General features: G+C 38.9%; 1 protein-coding gene across 1 annotated transcript in view; it reads right to left on the bottom strand.

Annotated features, from left to right (window-relative positions):
* LOC130175908 (leucine-rich repeat and immunoglobulin-like domain-containing nogo receptor-interacting protein 1) overlaps nt 1-10,524 on the bottom strand; it is a 328,392-nt gene extending 317,868 nt beyond the window's left edge. The window contains exon 1 of the mRNA XM_056386578.1: nt 10,434-10,524. The gene's annotated coding sequence lies outside the window, so the exon portion shown is untranslated. The remainder of the gene's footprint in view (nt 1-10,433) is intronic.
* Between the last annotated feature and the right edge of the window lie 3,867 nt (nt 10,525-14,391).

The raw sequence follows: 14,391 nt of genomic DNA, 5'->3' as shown, positions 1-14,391 counted from the left end.
GTGTCATGGGGTGAGAAAAGCCTGTAAATAAGCAGTGCCTTGTTTGGAGCAGCAATTTTTTACCTCAGAATATAAACACACAGATGTTAAGGATGTTGTGCTACCGTCTCCGACAAAGATTATAAACATGAAATTATGCAGTAGGCTTCAACACACACTCTGCTCTAAAACTCATCCGGCGACTGCCCCGATTAGTATGACCGTCGTAAGAAAACAACTTGTTTATTGTGTGGGTTAAAACAAACAAGTGAGCAGACACAATGCACAAGGGAAAAAGGCTTTGATGTGCTACACAGTGCAGGCAGTTAAGTAGGTCTAAACTATGATTAAATATTAAAAGGATGTTTTTTCTGGATATTCTATGACATTAAAACGGTCAATTATGAATGTTCACCATGCAACTTAGCTTTAGACTGAACACTGTAGGCCTTCACATGTAATATTCTCATGCCCTGGATGCATTTATTTCATTGCTCCATTTGCCAGACTGCAAACATGAATACATGTCGTCTGGGGAAATGGAAGAATTACCTATATAGTGGATGCTGCGAAAACAAGATTTGTTAAGAGTTAGCTCGAGCTGTCTAGAGTGTTCAGCATCAGTGAGCTTCAACCAATGGAAACTCCTCTGAGACAAAGCAGCATCTCCTCCTGTCTATCCAGCTGCCCCAGACTGGCATTATTTAGCTTCTGGTCGTCTCAGTATATCCTCTTTCACTTGCCTTTTGTAATCCATTCTTTCCCATTTTTGCTGCCTTGTCTCCAAATTCTCAAGGAGGGAGCTTGAGCATAGTTTGTGAAACCTGAGAAATGTTTTAACTTTTTCAAATTTTCTCAAACTTTTCTTCCATTTTAGCATTTAGAAAGGGCCGTCCTAATGATGAGTAGGCAAACGCTGATGTGATGTTGACTCTTGACGTGCACTTTTTCTTCTTCAGGCAAATGCAGCCTGTTGGCTCAGAAAATATCAATGAAGCGGCGCCACAGCTCCGTAACATCGCAGTGAAATGGAGCATGTCACATACAGACCTGACCCTGGAAAAGTAATTGATTGATAGATGGTCAGATGGATTAATGACAGACAGCATTCCACCAGAGACTGGCTTGCAAAAAGACATCTCCAGTAAACTGTGTGCGAATCGCCATTCTAGCCAACTTGCCCCTTCCTGTCAACCTGCATCTGGCTGGCAGGGCAAGTGATTGATGACAGCTGTCAGTCTGCTATCCGCTCCACCTCGTCACCCTCGCCGGATGCCACTTCTGCCGCGGTAAAGAGTCCATCTCCCCTGCCTGGCAGGTTTGACAGAGTAGAGCCACATTGAATCTAAGTCTCATCCACCCAGTTGACAACAGCTGCCCTGTCTTTCCCCTCACAACCCCTGAAAAAAAGTCAGAAAACTAAGCATGGGGGCTCACAAGGGTGATGTGAATACTGTATAGGCTGATTGAAGTGTGATCCGTTTTCTAGGACATGTGGACATTAAGACAGCCACTACACTGGAGAGCAAAGCAAGCAACTCGCTGCATGAATTGTGGTTTAGCTGCTGGAACTGAAGGACAGAGAGACTGAGGGAAAAAGAGGGGAAAAAGGCAGGACAGGCAATGTCAAGTGAAAACCAGAGCTGCTGATCATTACACTACAAACATCGTTTGGCTTTAAGTAAACCTGCCAGGATGATGACTGAAAGGCTTTGAATGTCATTAATTAATTAGTCTAAGTAAGATCACAGGCCTCAACATCTACATCAAAGAAAGTAGCTTTACTTTCATTTTGCTAGCAGCACCAGGAGCGGGATGCAGCACCGTGGAAGTGTTATGCTTTCTTGCCAGGGGAGTTAAAACAGGTGCCCACTGAAGCATATGAGGCTGCACATACAAAAGGGAATTGCAGACAGACACAGAAATCACCCATTTTGGCTACATATCAAGACACAAAGTTGTCATATAGATTACAGATATTCTGCAGTGCATCTTTCATCAGGCACCAGAGACGAGTGAAATCATTGCTGACCTGCTGGATGGTAAACATAAAAAAAAAGAAAAACATCTGCTTAGGTGTTAAATGAGGGTAGATTTTGTTCATTTATGACTCGGGAGGTTTTTGCTTATGCTGCATTTTACACACTTTCAAAATTCTTCATTTTCTCAGCATTTGCATTCCCAGTAGGAAATGACATATGCTCTTCCTAATAACAATCTTTATCACATACCTTTAAAATTTTGCTGGTATGAATCATGGTGCTTGGTTTGCCATCTGTCTTTATACCCACACCGACCTCATCATGCACACAACTCCTTTGGCTGCCAGCTGCCCACTGGCTGAGAGCCACAGAGATACACTTTTAAATGCTCAACATCTATCGACATAACATTCTTTATACTGCAACATAGAAACTACACACCTGAACACAAGAGACAGAGATACTTTCTACAGGAACTTTTCCTAGAGCATACACCAGCAATGATAAGAGGGTGTCAGCGCAGTGTCACTCAGAAGTGTTGTTGCTCGTAACTGTAACGCTTCAATGAACTTGATGACTCATGAAACTGATGATTGATGATTATCCATAAAATATCTCCATATACTCCCCATCCCAACAGACTGTTACAGGGCCAGACTACATCATGATTAATCTACCGGCCTATCAATAACTCATGACCTTCCAACTGCAGACAACTTCTATTATACAGACATTTATATGTTCACATGACATAAAGCAAACCTAACATGTTATAAATTTGTAAGGCTTGTCTTCTTGAATGGATCAAAAAAAGGAGATAGCCCCTCTCTGCTTATTCATTTATGAATTAATGTCAGGTGCAAACATAGTCATAGTTGAATAAATGAAGCAACGTACACAGTGTGTTTTTTTTATTTATTTATATTCAGCTACTATACTCAAATTTCTTTATTATTTTGTCCTTTTTTTCTGAATAAAGAATTTAAAATTTGCTAGGGAAGATATTTGTATGAAAAAAATCGTATCAGCACAAATTATAAAGAAACACTACAACAGACAACAGTGCCTTATCCTTATTGATTTATACTACATAGATTGACTCTAATTTAATTCCATGGACTCTGGCAGGAAATCAATTCCATGCACAGGAAGTGGTAAAACTTAAGAGGAGAGAGGGAAACTGATTCCATCAGAGTAGGAAGTCATTTCTCCTTGAAAGAAAGCTGGATCTCTGCCTTTTGCTAGAAATGTAGTTTACTGCTGGGTGTCTAATTTATAAAAAGTCAAACTTCTTGCTTAGCCCCGGAGAAAGCATATGTATGAATGCCTTGTGTAGCTTTAAAATTAGGTCATAAATCAATAAAGATTATATCAGCCATATATAGATGTTTTATCTGGATTACACTATAAACACCACTTCAGTGCCACTGAGAGATTGAGAGTTTGTCCTTTTAATATTTCCATTTCTTCAACACTTTTACAAGGTGCCAGCCATTATCAGCACATCGTGAAACAAAGCTTTGCAGGTAAGGAGCCAGTGAAGCCCTGAGGAGAAACAGTTATAGGCTTTCAATTTCCAGATGTGATTATTTAAAACCTTCATATCTAAAGTTGGTCAGTTCAAGTGCCGTGCCGCTAACAGTTAAAGATAGTGACAGTCGTAATTCCTGTGATGCGAAACAGCCTTACTCAAGGCAATTTAGAATTAACTGAGAGTATATCTAATTTTCAGGAAGTCAAGACAAACTCATATAGCTATTTATCTCAAGGCCTCTAGCCGTAATGCTCTATATATATCTGAGGGTGAAATGTTGCAGATTCTCACTGGACGTAGCAGCAGATATGACTGGTTATATGTGCGTGTTCCCTCTGGTGACTTGTCGCAGGGGATTAAAAACATAAATATGGTTGGGGAATCTAATAACCGTGTGCAGTGAAGGGAGAATATGCATCATCTACACCTCACAAACACAAGATGTCAGCAAGCATAGCTGCAGCTGTAACCTTGACAATGACAATAATGGTCATTAAAATGGAAATAACGACGGTTTTGCCCAGCGGGATTACCATGTCTGATCTGTCTGTGCAACACTGTTGGAGTCATCAGTGGCTGGAATCATAAACGCTACAGTGCGATCATAACGCTACCACAACCTGAGATTGATTACCTCATAAACATAGTTTACAGAGTATGATATTCAGCTTCGACAAAAGGTTAATCATGCTAACATAAGGTGTTGAGGAATATCTGAAACCCACATTACAAACACTATTGCTTGTTAATAAAATGTAATGTCAAACCAGGTAGTGGGTGTGATCTTTGCACCATGGACGGTGCCTTCAGGTGAATTGCTGTAGCCTTTGATTTACTATCCTGACCAAAATGGCCTCGAGGTCTGCACATCACTGAATAGTAATTTGGATGAATTCTTCCCTGCATGCCAGGTATGATAAATTAAAAAAGGACTGCAGTGTGAATAAAGGCAACAGCACTGTTTTATTTGCATGTAACTAAACTCTATCACTGCTTAATGTCTTTGTATCTTCTTTGGCTCAGCTCATGCTACTTGCTCAGCTGCTGACAGGCTATTTTTAAAACTTAGATTATGGAAACCGAAGCTGATGATTCGTGCGTGTGTGTGCGCGTGTGTGTCTGTGAGGAGCAGTCTGCTAACAAAGCAACTACTGCACATCTGAGTGCCAAGATGGAGGAATTTCCTGCCTCAGTTTCTGCGGTTTCCCCAAATGCTGATCACTGTACGCTAACCATGCAATAGAGTGCCCAGTGCACAAATATAGGTCTGTTGAGGACAAGACTAGGAATGCATGACAGGGGATACAGAGAGCTCTTGGCAGACTGATCAAATCAATAGAAATGAAGATGTCTATCTGAAATAGGTCAACTTGCCCCAGCTTCTTTCTGTTTTGGCTCCACTAACAGATCAATCTGACGGGGTCGTGTGCGAGACAGGTCCACAAACACAAGTCACTTAAGCATAAAAACTGACGCTGGCTGTGTTCCATCCCAGAGATTTGCCCATTTCATAGTGCCCTCCCTCACAGATCTTTGATGATTGGACATAAAGCCTTCCCTCTTTATACCTTGTTATTTACACTCAGTAATTCTATTAGATCTCTAGAGGCAGGAGGACCAGGGTGTTTTTGTGTGTGTGGTATGTGTGTGTGGATGTGTTTATGTAAAGGGATTTAAGTGCCAGTAGAGCAAACAAAGACTGAATGCCCCACACGTTTAATTAGGTGCATCAGCCTTAATGGCAGTAAATATTAAATCTGATATCAGTTTGAATTTGGATTAGACTTATTATCACAAGAGGGTGCAGTTTGGTAGTCGAGGGAAAAAACAGTGTTCGAGGTAATTACAACTGCAACATATCACAGAGTTTATTCTGTTAGCTGAGAGAATTGCAGAGCTGGCAGTTCGTGTGTGGCATTTCTTTGTTTCCTTGTCTCAGTTACAGTAAATACTCTTCAATTCATCTTCTGAGTAAGACTATTAAAAAGAGGAAATACCTGTATTCAAATTAATCCATCAGACAGTCTAATCAGTTTTGTGAGCATGAACAAACACAAACACTAAAAAGTCTCTACCATTTTGCATCAGTTTCCAGACTAACACTCCTCCACTGACATCCTTTGGATAATTAATAGCTAACAAGTGCAAGCAGTTAATTTGTTAGCTCTTTAGAAGATCATATTTGGTGTGGTGATTTGCTCTTAATGTGTGGGTGCCTTTTATTTTAAGCTACTGCACGACGAGGAAATTTTTTACTCCGATAGGTGAAATGCTGTACCAAACTACAAAATGTACTGTACTAAAGTCGGCAGTTCCCATCAGTTCTACAGAAGCTTGTGTTGGCTAAATGTGCGAACAGGCAGTTGTTTGCTAACATAATGATTCTAGGTGATAATGTGTCAGATGTGTGAAAAAAATTCATTGACACAGCTTTAATACTGGAGGACTTGCTGGAAACAAATACTGCAACAGCACATTTTGTGCTGCAATGCTGACAATACGGCCACCATTGTATTTTATGATTAAATAGGGCTAAATGGAAGCATTTTACAATTCAAAAAATGTATTATTGTAGCGCTAATCTTCTAAAAATGTGTTTGTACAGAGCGGATATAAACAGAAGGTGTCACATTACAGCTTAGAAGGCAGGACAAGCTTTGTTCTTGTTTCTGGCTGTGTGAGGCTGCAGAAAATGTTCACTAATACAGACTGTTTTCTTGGAGCACAAGAGTAACACACAAAGCTAAAAATCAGTATTATCCCCCTTTTAAGCCGTTGTCAACTAGAGACAAGAAATACTCCATCAACCTTCAGGGAACTGTAATACTCCCACACAGACTGCGCGGTATTGAATAACAGCCTGATTTAAGTGCCCATCACTGTCCTAATTGGTTTCCTCTGGCTCTGCGTCTACTCTGCTTTCTCAATCTCTCGCTAACGTTCTGACCATCTCTCTACCTCTCTCTCCCCGAGGCATCAGGCACATCTCTCCTGCTCTCTTCTCTCACAGTACCTTCCTTCCTAGAAGTTCTGTCTTTTAGTGTGCTCTCTTTGAAATATCACTTCGACACACTTACCAAATCAGTCTGTTCTCTAATTAAATGGATATGCAATATAATTTCCTGCTTTCCTGCAGTAAGATTTTCTCATTCTGACACTTGTAATGTCAGTGTTCACTTCTGTGTGGGCCGGAAAGGTGCTGTGACACCTCATGTAATTTTCTGGGTACATGGATACATGTTATGATAAGGAAATAGTTTTCACTGGCCACATATGGCTTACATGGCCTTTGCATTCCTTCAAAAAGAGAAATAGCTATATTTTACATATAAATAAGAAACTTCTGAGATTTCAGTATGTTTGAGAGTGTGTGTAACATACGACCTTACTGTAAGGACACTAGGGTCTCACGTGCTGTTCAAGAGGACAACATCTGACTTACAATAGACAGTAAACACCACACTGTGTACTGAAGCAGCATGGCATACAGTGTGGAACAAGGAAATAAAGCTCATTCAAGTGTAAAAAAACCTCAAATAAACCTTGTGTGAGTCCCAAAAGTCAGACTGCCCTTCATTGTCAGAGGAGCAGCTGCAGGCTTCACAGAAGTAACTACAGCAAGCCAAGTTTAACTATTTGTAAATATTTCTAAAAGTTAACATACATTTCTCAGCGATTAATCAGCTATTACAACATTTCTGTAGCTGGTGGCATCCCTTCACCTATGGCTGTGTTTTTCCTCACTTATTTGCAACACAATGTACCATGGTGGTTCTACCAATGGCTCCTCAACAGTAACTGTGCAAATACAGTTCTTAAATTATACACCAATATAGTTCAATTATTTTTTTATTATTTATTTTTATCGAAGTAGAATATAACCTATTTACAGCCATTTACTTTCTAATGCACTCTAACTTTAATTTTAAAGTATTGTATATTTTTAACACTCATTTGTGTAATATTAAAACATGTCATTTCTGTCGCTGTAGTGTTTCTCAATCAAAACGATAACAGAAGACCAAGTTTGGTGACATTGTGAAGCAGCGTGGGATCATGGGATTTGTTGTCTTCACTACCATTGCTGTCAGCTTCTCCCAGTTTGGATTCCTTCAGTGTCAGTCAGGCAGCTAACCTTTGTTTCAATTGTTTCTCTGATAATTTATGATCCAGACATTCAGTAGGATTTTACTGGGAACCAAATTTTCCACAGCTGTCCTCCTCTCCATAACAAACGGATCATGTGATCAAAACTGGTAGAAACACTAAAACAGTTTCATGTTAAAAGTCAGTGATTTACCAACACTGGGTGTCTCACAGGAGCTGGGAGGTGAGCTGCTTAACATTTGCTCAGCTTTTTTCTCTGATAACTTCAGATCCAGACAACTGATGCGTAAAATCCTTCATCCAGTAAAAATACATAGTTGAAAACCATTAAGGTAAAAGAAGTGCATCTTCAAAATGTGGCTTAAAACTGAATAGAAGTATTAACGAAGTATAAAAAAAAATATATATAAATAAATAAATAAATAAAAAATGGAGCTTTTGGCAGGCAACCACAATGCTGACGCATCCGCATAGGGGATATGACGTCAGTGACAGGCGACCAATTGAAACAGACCCTGACCATATATAAAAAAAAAAAAAATTAAAAAAATTTCTCTAGGTTTAAGAAATACTGGAAACATTTGGGATAACGCAGGTACACAACTCAAAAAATATGACAGTTCTAGTCATTGTAATGTAGAAAAGTTACTTATTTTGCTATAAAAACCACAAACTTTGTTTTTAAACCCAGTTTGAAATTCACTGCTATACCAGCTAACAACTGTGTCCCAGATAAGAAGACAACAATGTGTTCAGTCCACATGCTTCCACAGACTTCCATTTCTTCCTGTGGGTATCAGGTGATTGACAGGAAGTAGAGCATAACGTAATGTGTGCACTGATGTAAAACACACTCAAGCAAAATAAAATAAAACACACAAACAGTGACACACCCAAATTTAGGCTCAGTGTTTGCTGTGGTGGATCACCCAGGTAGAAGTTGTTTTTGTTACTGTTCATACTACACAAGAACGAATGGCACCAAATGGAGAAAAACAAGCTCTGCTACATTAAGATGAATATATGCAGAACTCACCAGGGAAAATGAGAATATGGGTAGCCTCTCACAAAGTCAGTATCATGGTAAAGGCAATAGTAAACAGCTTAATGAAGTGAAAGAGATTTAGTTTAAATATGCATATTAATGGAATTTAAATATAATGTATGCTGTAACAATTAAAAAAAAAAACATTGAGTAAAAAAACTGTAGGTGCACAATAAGGATGTCTACTTTTTAATACACACACACAAACTCATTGTTTAAACATAGCCACTGCAGTGGTAACACTAAGTGATGGCATGCCCTTTTCCACGGATGTTCTTTCATGCCACTGTCTTTTTTGTGTGTATGCATGTATGCATTTGTAAATGTCCTGTTGTAAGATAAAAGATTAACCACTTCCCAAAGTCTGATGGACTTTTTAATAATTGCAGATCTCTTCATTACCTCGTCTTTAAATATTTCATTCAAGTGAGAATTCCTCACACTGCTGAGAACAGACCCATTGTATCAGAGACTGCACATATCATGGTATCAGTCATTACAAATAGGAATTCTTATAGTTGCCTATAGCAGAAAAACAATTAGGTTTACCCAGAGGGTAGAGTGTGACGTAAAAACAACCTAACATATCCACCATATGAATACTAAATGGTCCCTGACAGGGTTGTCATGAGATGCTCATTTTTCCCGCCACTCCCAATAGAAAGTTTTATTTGTCTATTTTGTATTTGCATTTGTGTATTGTTACTTGTAATGTTTTGGTTTTATGTAGCCTGCCTAGGGAGTACAGACTTAAATTTGTATTTTGCTACAATATAGCATGTTTCCATTGTGTATTTCATACTGATGTTCATTAACATGCATTGTCTCAAAATAAATAAATATGCATTTAAGTGCTGTATAAGATTAACAAGTGCGATAATGGGTTCCAATTAGAAGGCATGTAAGGTGTGAGCTAATAGGGGAATAAAATAAGACTTAAGACTGAAATAATGAATAATATACAGATATGCTACTTACACCTTCCCCTTATCTGCTTCAACAAACCTTTAGAGTATTGAGATCTTTAACTTAGGTAAATAGATTGAAAGTATCAAAAGCAAAAGTACTAAATATACATAAAGGATAGTTACAGTGTGTTATATTTATCATATATAGGCTAAATTTCTTTACTGATGCATTTACATTTGAACAGCATTTCAATGTTGTGAAGGTGAAGGTAATGATAACTACGTCATACGTTTTTGGCTAAATCTTAAAAGTGACTATAAACTATGTCTCAGAAATGTAGTGGTTTAAGTACAGCAGTTTCATCTACAATGTCGTTGAGCAGAAAGTTAAAGTAACATAAATTGGTAACAATAATACAGCAGAAGCACCTCAATGCACAGTATATTCAACAACTAGCCAAGAGTCTTCCCTACTAGGAAGTCACAGCCCATTATCAGAGTAGCTGTAACAAAACACACAACACTTCACTGACACATTACATTTACCTACTGAAGCTGACGTGATACAGAACAACTTACAGCCAAAGCAAGGGTGAAAAAAAAAAATCCAACTACTAAACACCAGACCACTGAACGGGCTACAAACAACAAATAACACATGACCAATCAAATATAACTTGACTACTCAAAACAGGGATCTGTAATTTGGTTCAACGGAGGGCCCCTCCATGATGTCTAGATGTAGACAACACAACATGACAAACCTGAGTAAAGTTAGCCCCAGCTACACTAGCCACATTCAGACAAGGAGTAACATGTAGGCCAATTTACCCGCTACAAGCAAGACAGCCATAGTAGGGTGTGTTTGACTCACTGACCTCATATCTGAAGTCCACTGACGGTCTTTCATCGTGGAGAGATGTCCAAAAACCACGTCATATATTCCCACTGGACTCCTATGGACATTTCCAGTCAAGTGTACACATGTTCGCATATCCGTCCTCTTCTTTTTCTACCCGGGCTCAGTCTCAGTCTCAGTCTCAGTCTCTGAGTAGCCCCAGCTTCTCTTCTCAGTCAGGCATTTTGAGCAGCTGTTGCTGTAAGTCCTCAAATCCACGCCGCCGAGGCCGTCAGCGTTAAAAGTCTCACAGAAACACAGTACTTGGTATCAACAAGCTAACTCTAACTCCCCGGGTTGTTTCTTCTGAAAGAAATGCTAACTGAAGCTACAGTGACTGCCTCCACAACTGTCTTTTTCCCCTGAGTCTTCACCGTCCACCTTCACTGCGGCATGAAGTCACCAATCAACACATATTAGCTTCACCTGGTGTCTTCACCTGAACGTCACTCACCGCAATCACGGACACTTAGCACTCATGGCCGCCCGGAGGGCGCTGTTTACCCGGGATAACTTAAATAAATTCAATGAAAAGTGGGAGCTGAAGAGCAGGCTACTGAATGTGGCTGCTGGTTTGAGTTTGTTGGTGCCTGTGGACTGTCATAACTCCAAAAGCGCCAAATGTCCGCTTTCCATTAAATGCTCATTGTTTATACTATATAATATTTTTTTAAATAGCTAGCAACTGGTTTTCAGTATATCAATGGTTGGTTGGTTTGTCCACCGACTTTCCATTCAACAGTTTTGCTTATAGAGTTTCGTAATACCTTCCTCTGGTTCAGATTGCTGTGAATTCTGTTGTCTCCTGCGTTTTTTCAGTATTTGACAATAAGTATTAATTGATCACAGTGGTTCAAAACATGTCATATGAGAATCACATGATTTGTGACATGAAATTTGTTGTGATCATTCATTCACAAAGGATCATTACCACATTTTGTCTTATTTTGTTTTGTGACACCCCCTGATATTTCCTCTAGTTCACCCAAAGGCCAAGATTTCCACTTACTCAAGAAATAACAAAGCACGACTGAGCAGATCACCATGAAAAGGACCAGGAGCAAAGGAAGATATTTTCCTATTTTGAACACGATAATGAGCTTTCCTCTTGCACAACATCAGCCAAATTGTCCACTTTGTACACAGCATATCAAAAACTAATGGCTGGATTTCAATGAAAAGTTCTGTGGATGTTTATGACCCGAAGAACACTGTAATAACCTCAAAGTTTTTCCTCCGCTGCAATGCTCAGGGCAAACTTGACATTTTTGCCCTCAACTTCCAATCCATCAAGAAAAGCAAAAGGATCCATATATCGTTTTTGAATTGTAGGTTGTATAGTGAAAATTATAGCCAGTGTGGTTTTGACACTGAAGGAGAATCATTTTATATATTGCTTACATTGTGCATGTTGAATTGAAATCAATAAACCGTTTTTCAACTTCAAAGAAATCAAATAAATTCATTATGACCCCGCCAGGCAGTGTAAAGTGCATCAGCACAAAATGATGGCATGAATCAGTACTTCTACTAAACACTGTACATAAACAAATGCCAACAGACAGCCCATAATGGGCACAAACCTGACTGAACAGGCCTCCACACTGTAATCTGTAGCAGCAAAAGATGCAGGATGAGTGGGAGTTGTCATCTGTGTCAAACAATGAATTCAGACATTCAGCAAAATAATTCATTCAACTGGATTTTACAACAATTTTCCACTGTGTAAGGACACTTAAGTGGCAGTCTGCATATACGATGGTGAGGGTTTCCAGCAGTGCTGTCAGCCATAACTATGACTTTACATTCTGTAACATCAAAACAACATGTCGCACTGAAACCCTGCATATGAAATGAGATTCTCCATGATCCTGTTCACATTATGGTCAGCTGAGTCACATGCTCCTCAACCATGTGTCCGAGAATCTTCCTCTGGCTTTAACATCAACATATACTGATATTGATCACATAAATATTGATAAAATGAATTCTAATTTCTCCAGGTTTTTTTTGTTTTGTTGTTCCTATTAAATCACATTGAGTACCAAAGGTGTTTGAGCTTTCCTGGCTGCTACATTATTAAATTGAAAAGTAACATTGATAAATCTGGTTTATTTGGATGAGAAAATGAAGAGGATTATACCCATGTCCACTGTAAACATCCATCACAGTTTACAGACTGGTTCAGCTTTGACCTTCCGCACCTGCCATATTTGTGTGTGCAAGCTTTTTTTTTTTTTTGGTGCAATGGATTATTATTGACATTTTGAATGTGTTCACAGTTTTACCTCCAAATAAAGTAATTAATCTGGCTAAAGGTGGCATGTTTACAACCTTGGAACTGGATTGTGTCGCAATGTTACAGTAATAATGTTGGTGAGAACAATATTGTCATAACTGATAGAAACGATGGCCAAAAACAACAGAAGTCCTAATAAATCAAAATTATTTTTTACGGTAGCTATAATTGATATTTTCATAGTAACAGTGCATCAAATGACAATGTGAAAATAATGTGACATTTAAAAAAAAGGGAGGGGAGCTTTATCTTTCTTTAAAAGAGAATTATCCCCCCTTCACAGAGTTTTATAATGAGTTTCAGCTCGCTGTTTAGCTGTCCGACTAAAGTTACTGTTTTTGTTCTCTCTCACTGCTCTCGTAATGTTATTTTCAGCAACACCAGGCAGCTGATTTCGACGACAAAGCCTCCTGTTCAAAGCTTTAAAACCCCACTGTAGACTATACTTGCTCAGCAGCAAATAGCAGACAGACACAGTTAGCTAATAGCTGGCGAACATAGTGAAGCATTTAGCAGCTAAAGACCAAGATATTTCCCTCAAGAGTTGATAAAGGCCAAAATCAGAGATAACAGAGTGAAAACTGGCAACAAAAACGACTCCAAATAAATGATGCTTCTTAAAGGCCCCATATTGCAGAAAGTGAGATTTCCATGTCTTTTTTGATCATAAAGTAGGTCTAGGTTCTGCATAATTATTGTGAAAGTAACAAAGTGTGCAATCCGTGAACAAAATGCACACAGCCCTTATTCAAAAACTGTGTCTTAAAACAAGCCATTAGGGACTTCCGTAACTTTATGATGTCACAACAAAGCAGTCACCACAACAGTCACCACCCTCAGCTACACCCCCAGTATGGCCCACCTGGACCCAGCATCCAACCTTGCAGGATTTGGTTTCTCCAACTGAAATCTGCTATGTTTTTATTCAATCACTCAGACAACAGTCAGCTTTCTGCCTCACCGACCAACTGCAGGGAGAAGCCAGAATGAGATGTAAAACTATATTGAAATGGTTGTTAGAACTAAAAACCAAAAAATATATCTTCTTATGGATAATCAAAACTTTGACATTGCCATATCATCACCTTAAAAAGTGGTTATCATTGTGCTATCACTTTAAAAGGTGATGGTGTTGTATGTCAGTGTTGTTTCCACAGCTTTCTTTCTGCTGCACCCGAGTGGACAAAAAATCACTTCAACAAATAACAACAGATTTCACAATAGAAATGACTGTGTCCATAATTCTGTTTCCCTTATGTAAAGGTTTGATGTTGAGTTTTGAAAGACAGGTTCCCACCAAAGCCCAGCAGAAATATTATCATTACTATGTTGTTCAAACATTAAAACTTGATTGTTCATTTTTATTGCACTTTCATTTATTATTCATTTCATTCAAATGTTTTCCAAGTGCAATTCCAAGGCTGTATTTAAGTAAACGCACATTCGCTCGCCATCATGTAGACGTGACGGGATGGGAATGTGTCACAAAATGTTTACCTCTGTTTTGTGCAGAGCTGAATATGGAGATGCAACATGTCATTGTTGTTCACACAGTTGTTCTCTGATTAGAATCAGGCTTTGAGTCAGAAGGACAATCTCCTTGACAGCTCCCGTTTTTCCCTCAGTCTCTTTGAGCAGT

This window comes from Seriola aureovittata, chromosome 10, assembly GCF_021018895.1.
Source record: "Seriola aureovittata isolate HTS-2021-v1 ecotype China chromosome 10, ASM2101889v1, whole genome shotgun sequence".
Taxonomy (NCBI): Eukaryota; Metazoa; Chordata; class Actinopteri; order Carangiformes; family Carangidae; genus Seriola; species Seriola aureovittata.
The sequence above is the reverse complement of the archived record's forward strand: the minus strand, read 5'-3'. Positions and strand labels throughout refer to the sequence as shown.